Source organism: Dioscorea cayenensis, chromosome 11 (genome assembly GCF_009730915.1).
Source record: "Dioscorea cayenensis subsp. rotundata cultivar TDr96_F1 chromosome 11, TDr96_F1_v2_PseudoChromosome.rev07_lg8_w22 25.fasta, whole genome shotgun sequence".
NCBI classification, from domain to species: Eukaryota; Viridiplantae; Streptophyta; class Magnoliopsida; order Dioscoreales; family Dioscoreaceae; genus Dioscorea; species Dioscorea cayenensis.
The window spans coordinates 6,729,834-6,736,213 of NC_052481.1; the positions used below are offsets into that span (position 1 = coordinate 6,729,834).

At 42.2% G+C, this 6,380-nt stretch overlaps 1 pseudogene; it reads right to left on the bottom strand.

Annotated features, from left to right (window-relative positions):
- Positions 1–413: 413 nt before the first annotated feature.
- LOC120272663 lies at positions 414–2,053 on the bottom strand (annotated as a pseudogene).
- Positions 2,054–6,380: the final 4,327 nt, after the last annotated feature.

A 6,380-nucleotide genomic window follows, 5' to 3' on the forward strand; every position in this document is an offset into this window, starting at 1 on the left:
TTGCAAAACCCAACAACCACAAGGTAGTAAATCAAATTTTTGAACACAAGTCACCAGTTTGTGCGAGTGATGCGGATTTTGGCCAAATTCATTCATTTAGGCCATGAAAATATTGATTTTTCTATTTTTAGTAATTATTGATTCGGTTACAACTTTGGCTAGTAATCCATGATTGAGTCGTCTATTTCGACAATCATCTTATTTTGTTAAGTTCTTTATTTTCTTTTGTTATTTGGAAGTTTTCTGTTTTTGGCAAATTTTCAAATTTTTTAGTATTTTGAATAAGACTATTAATTGTAAGCCTGGGTGGCAAGAGAGGACAGTTTTTGAATGAAATTTTATTCTTGAGTAAAAACTTTACTCTCGTTCTTCCTTCCTAGCTATCTTTGATCAGCAGGTTGAAAGGCTTCTGACTGGCATCTACTCTCGGATCAACAATCTGAAGTACACTGTTGCATCAACCAAATAGTGCATAAGGTCATTCAAAATATTTTTAATAATATTTTTTTTAAAAAGAACAAAATATAAACTAAGACAAGCCTCGTATGAGAGGGATCTTTGTTTCAACTTTAGCTTCATGAGATCCTTGATTAAGTACTCCATTACTAGAAACCATGCTTTTTTGCTGAGAGAACAAAATTAAAAGATTTAACAACACATTACACTAAAACAAAGAAGCCTTAATTAATATCCAGAACAACTATCACTCACTGAATTTTCACTTGCTTTCAAAAGCTTCTGCTTATCTTGGATCAAGTGATTGCGGAAAATCTTACACATTGAAATGTTGTACCGACCATTAGGGTGCTCAGACCTCAACTGCAGAATCAGCAACTCATTTAATTAGCGGGCACTCATCCTCTCCGCAACTGTAAATTCACAACTTAATGAAACACATAACTAGTCATTAGAAAGTCTGGTAGGTTATTTGAAAACACATATCCTCCTCAGTAAATGGCAATGTCAGTGCCGGTAATAACAGCAGTATGAGAAAACCTCCCTTGCGGTTGCTTTTCGTCGATATCAAGCTGAGTCCACGAATAATTAGTCACATCAAGAACCCAAACATCACTATAGTATTGGTTGTAGCCAACTCCACCGATAACATTAACCTATTGAATAGAAAAAAAAACATTGTTAAACTGTAAATTCGAAGTGCTTATTGCTTACTTTCATTGTTCTTTTCCTCAAACATCATCATCATGTGTACTCCCCTTGCTCCCGTAAGTTACAGCTGCATTACCTGCTCTGACTCCATGTGAGGACCCTTGAATCACAGGTTGCTTAAAGTAAAAGCCAATAAATCGGTAAATGATGTGATCAAAGTTCCTTTACAAATCACATGATAAGAGCTAGTATGAAGCTAGTATATGCAATATAGCTACAAGATGCTCGACTATGATCATGTTTATAATTGAAGCATGATAATTGGATAGCAGGCAACACAAAAAGACTTTAACATCATACCCGTGACCAAGTCATATTCTCCATGTCGAGAACATCAACTTCGCCATGATAATGATCACCGCAATCACCCCCATAAATAAGAAGCTTATTACCCATAGAAACAGCAGTGTGGGTATCTCTTAGGGCTGGCAGTTCACCCTTAACATGAGGAGACTCCAAGTCATGCTCTTAAGGTCAACTATATGTACATCATTCAAATAATTGGCTTTGCTTTCTCTGCTACCACCAAAAATCACAAGCTTTACATCGGCAACCACAGTGGTGGTATGGCTCTCTCGGGGCAAAGGCGACATGCCCTTGAAATTAGCCTTACTCCATTCTTATGTCCTTAAATCTAAAATGTGAAGATCATTCACCTTCAAAATTAGCAAGCCGACTGGCTCCATGTCTCAGAAGGGTTGAAACCAAGCACCTTGGGGTACAACCACATTGCCTTCCTCTTCTTCACCTCCTCCAGACCCAGAGAACCCATCTTGCAACTCGAAAAAACAAGTAGAAAGACAAAGCGCCAGTGAGACACCATATATGAGTAGTATATGGAAAAGATGGATGCTTTCATTACATGTGGCTTCCTTGTTGACGGGAAGAAGGCCCAGGTGGGGTAGGGGAGAGGGAAGGGGGCGACCACCTTCCTGTCGCCCATCCCCCACCCTTTCCTTTACCTTATCTTCTTAGGCGATTTCGAGAAATATTAACCCATCCCTTCTGAGGCATTTTTGAGAAATATTAAAGGTTTTAAATTAGTGGAAATTGCCAAAAACACCCTCTAAGTTTGCATTATTGCCAAAAACACCCTGTTAGTTTTGCACTCCCCAAAAACCCCTTCTTTTTTATTTCCATGCTTTTCAACCCCCCAAAGCATGTAACGGATGTCAACGGTGTTATTTTAAAATTTTATGGACAAAAATGCCTTTGCATGGGGAGTCGTGACTGCAGCCATTTCGGCGGTATGAGAGGAAGTGGGGGGGGGGTTTCCGTAGGGTAACCCCAACAGAGGAATTTACTGGAGCCTTGTAGTTATTTTTTCTCAACTAGAGTCTTCAGTTAAACCATTTCCGAAGCTGTCTCCGAAGTTGTCCCCCGCGCAAGTAGTTGGCATTTCACCAGTTTACAAACTAAGGTATTGAGTATGGTTTTATGTTAACTGTTCTGTTACAAAGAAAGATTTTTCGGTTTTGTTTTGCGCTCCTGTTTTTGTTGGAAGATATTGAAGTCTGCGGTGGGATTTCTCTGCTGGGGTTCTGTTAGTCTGCTGGGAGATTTCTCGGCTAGGGTTTTGTGTTGTTTTGCGCTTTCGTCTGTATACACTATCGGAATAGTTTTTTCGATTGTTATGATTTGTGTAATATTTATAATGTACAATTCCCCTTTCATTTGATATGGTTTCAGTTTTTAAAATGAGGTTTACGTTTAACAAATGAGATGTTACAGTTTAAATGTTGTTGTATCTGTTTAAGTATTGTTGTCTCTGTTTAATAAACTAGTTCTCTGTTTATCAACTGAATGTTACCGTTTAAAATCTTATATTTCCTCTTAATGTGTTGTTATTGTCGCAGGCTTTTGACTATGGCGGTCAACCTAGTTAATGGGCGATGCTATTTGACACCGGTAGTGGAGACCTTAGCTGAACTGAAAGATAACATGACCCCTCGACACTGGGAGATCATCCGAAGGACACCGTTTGCAGCATTCACTGAGCTGGAAGCTATCTACCAAGAGAGGGCCCTTCTTGATTCTCTATTGCAAAGGTACGATGGCCGCACCAATAAATTCAGGATCGGGGAAAGCCTACTGAGTTTCAGGCCTCAAGATGTGGCCCTCGTTCTTTGTCTGCGTTGTGATGGCGACGCAGTTGTGTTTAAGAAGAATAAAATCCGATCAGGGTTCGAAGGTAGGTATTTATCAAAAACCTATGAGAGACACAGAGACTCCATCAAGAGCGCTCTTATCCAACTTGTTCGACAGAAGGGGGAAGAAGAAAATTTTGTCAAACTCCTGATGGTGTATCTCATGGGTACAGTCCTCTTCCCAAATACATCATGCTCGGTTCCGAACTGGATCGTTGATTATGTCGATGATCTACCCACCATGGGGCGATACGCATGGGCACAGGCGACGCACAAGTGGCTGATAGAGGGCATTCCACAAGCAGCAGCTCGAGTGCAAGATAGATGCGCCGAGAAGAAGACCAACACAGGATATATTAAGGGGTGCTCGGTCGCGCTTAACGTATGGTTTTACGAGCTGACCAGAACGGGAAAGAAAGTCCGATTCAGCAAGATCCTAAGGATGCTGTGCTACGGTGAAAGTAGTTACCGGAAGCAAGCGACGGTAGAAACCAACTTGTCATCGCTCGAAGGAAAAGAGGTAATAAATCATGGACAATGTTTAACATAAGTCTTTGATGTTTAAACATTGTATTTAGTGTTTAAATGTGTTATTTACTGTGTAAAATTTATTATTAAAGGTTTAAACATTGTGTTTTCCGTTTAAATAAATTCGATAATGTTTAATATATAAAAACTATGTTTAACTTTAGTTGTTATAGTTAAAACTGAATGATTTCACTGAAATTGTTTGGTTTACATATGTTAGTTTCCTGAGCTGGTTCCGGCAAGTGCTGAAGAAGAAATATATGTTGGGGCCAACCGACGGAGGGATGCTATTGCTCCAAAACCACTTGCCCGAAGGCAGGATGAGAGGGCAGCCTCTATCGTGCGCGCTCAACCCCGTTCTCGTACTTTTAGCCCACCACGCGCACGCATTCCTCGACGCCGGAGAAGCCCTCCCCCACCACGCCAGATTGCAACAGCCCCCCCTACCACGACAACGACAGTTCCCCCGATTGTGGTAGCCCCCCCGACCATGGCAGCCCCTCCGACCGTGGCAGCCCCACCGGCGACATTAGGCGAAGATGTCACTGCAACTCTTATGCAGGCGTGCCAGATATTGATGAGCGAATTTCCTCGGCTTGTCGCTCGTGTTGAGGCTCTGGAAGGACGTTCACAATTGACTGAGCCGTCCCTCCAAACAACTGAAGCACCCGGGACGAACGAGGCGCAGGAATTTGACGATGACGACATCATCGGGGTGGTCATTCCAAGACGGCCACATTCAAAGAGACTTGTGAAAAAAAGGAGAACAATACTGCCTCTGTCTCCACCGCCGGCTGACGATGAAACAATAGCAAAACCATCGGCGGCGGATGCTGTTACTGAGTCTGTCGCCGTTGATGACATGGCCATGACGGTGGAGGATATCATAGATGATGTGGCCGTCGTCGCGGTGCAAAAGATCGTTAACTCTCTTGTTAACGAAATCCACGACCCGGTGTAACCGGCTGCCGAGATTGCGGCATCAAAGACGGACACAATCCCTGAAGAACAAGAACAAGCTAAGGATTTGTCTCCCGATAATGTTGTTGCCGTGGTTACGGCTGAGAAGATAGTTGATTCTGTTGCCGTGGCCGTGGCCGTGGCCGATTGTACCGCATCAAAGCAGGACACAATCCCACAACAACAAAAACCATGTAAGGATGTGTCTGTGGTTGATGCTGTCGCCGTCGTCCCCGCATCGAAGCCAGACACAATCCCACAACAAGAATAACCACGTAAGGATGTGTCCGCGGTTGATGTTGTCGTCGTCATCCCTGCATCGAAGGAAGATGCGGCTGGTGCTGAACACCTTCAAGGCACAACGACAGTGCTCCATGAAGACCCCGACCGATCAATGAGAGATGATCAAGGCCAATCAACAATGGGACAAGACGGCTCGGCAAGTATTCATTCCGAAGAAGAAAAAATGGGTTGGTCAATCTCGGCTTAACAAGTACGAGCAGGAGTTGATGAGGATCTTCCTTAATTGCCGTATGGACAAGTAAGTTTAAAGTTTTCATGATAGTGTTTAAATTTTGTTTATAGTGTTTAACTTTCTATTGATATTGTTTAAATGTTTATATGTTATCGTTTAAGTTTTCTAGTTAACATTTAATTATTTATAATATCATTTGAATATTGATAATATCATTTAACTATTTAGAATATGGGCTAATTATATCTGTTATCGTTTAATCTTAGCACTGTCGTGTGGAAGAATAACGTTGTCAGCACCACACGGGCCAATTTATACACTCTGCTTGAGGGGAAGGAGATGGTCACAGATGATGTGATGGACGCTTTTGTATGCATAATACAAAAGTCGCTGAGCAAAGTGCCATATCCCTACAAGAAGCACGCCTCCATCATAAGACCGTTGGCGCTGTTTATGTCAAAGCAGGACGACGCACATGAGACAACTATGGAGATGATCGGAGATGCTGTGCACAGCTTGCATGAAGTTCAAATTGTCATCCTCCGGATCATAATGAATGGCCACTTCCATGTCGTCGTCCTTGACAATGACAAACAAGAATACAGGCATTATTCTTCAAGCGCGGGGTACGAAAAAGACGCGTCGAACATGGTAAGTTCTTTAATTATTTCGACTGATAGTGTTTGTTATTTAATTCGGTATGTTAATCTCAACTTGCATATCTCGACAGCGGAATCTATTTGACACGGCTGTCGATATGGAGTTCGGTGAGTCGGCGACCGCAAAGTACCTACTCCTGTATGACATGGAAACCCCACGGCAAAAACAAGGAAGCGTCGATTGCACCGTCTATGTCATGCGGTTTATCGAGCAATTACTTTGGGGTGAGAAGCTACGGCTACCGCAGACAGATGTTCCTTACCTGAGATTAAAGTATGTTACCTGCATACTTAAGGAGGGGAGGGCAGCCGGCGTCCATAAGAAAGGAGGGTCGTCCGAAGTGGGTTAAATTTTGTTTTCTCAGAAGAGGACTTGTATTCAATTCATTGTTTTCATTTTTCGTTGAACATGACTTGTACATGTCAATGTAAATTTTGTTTGAT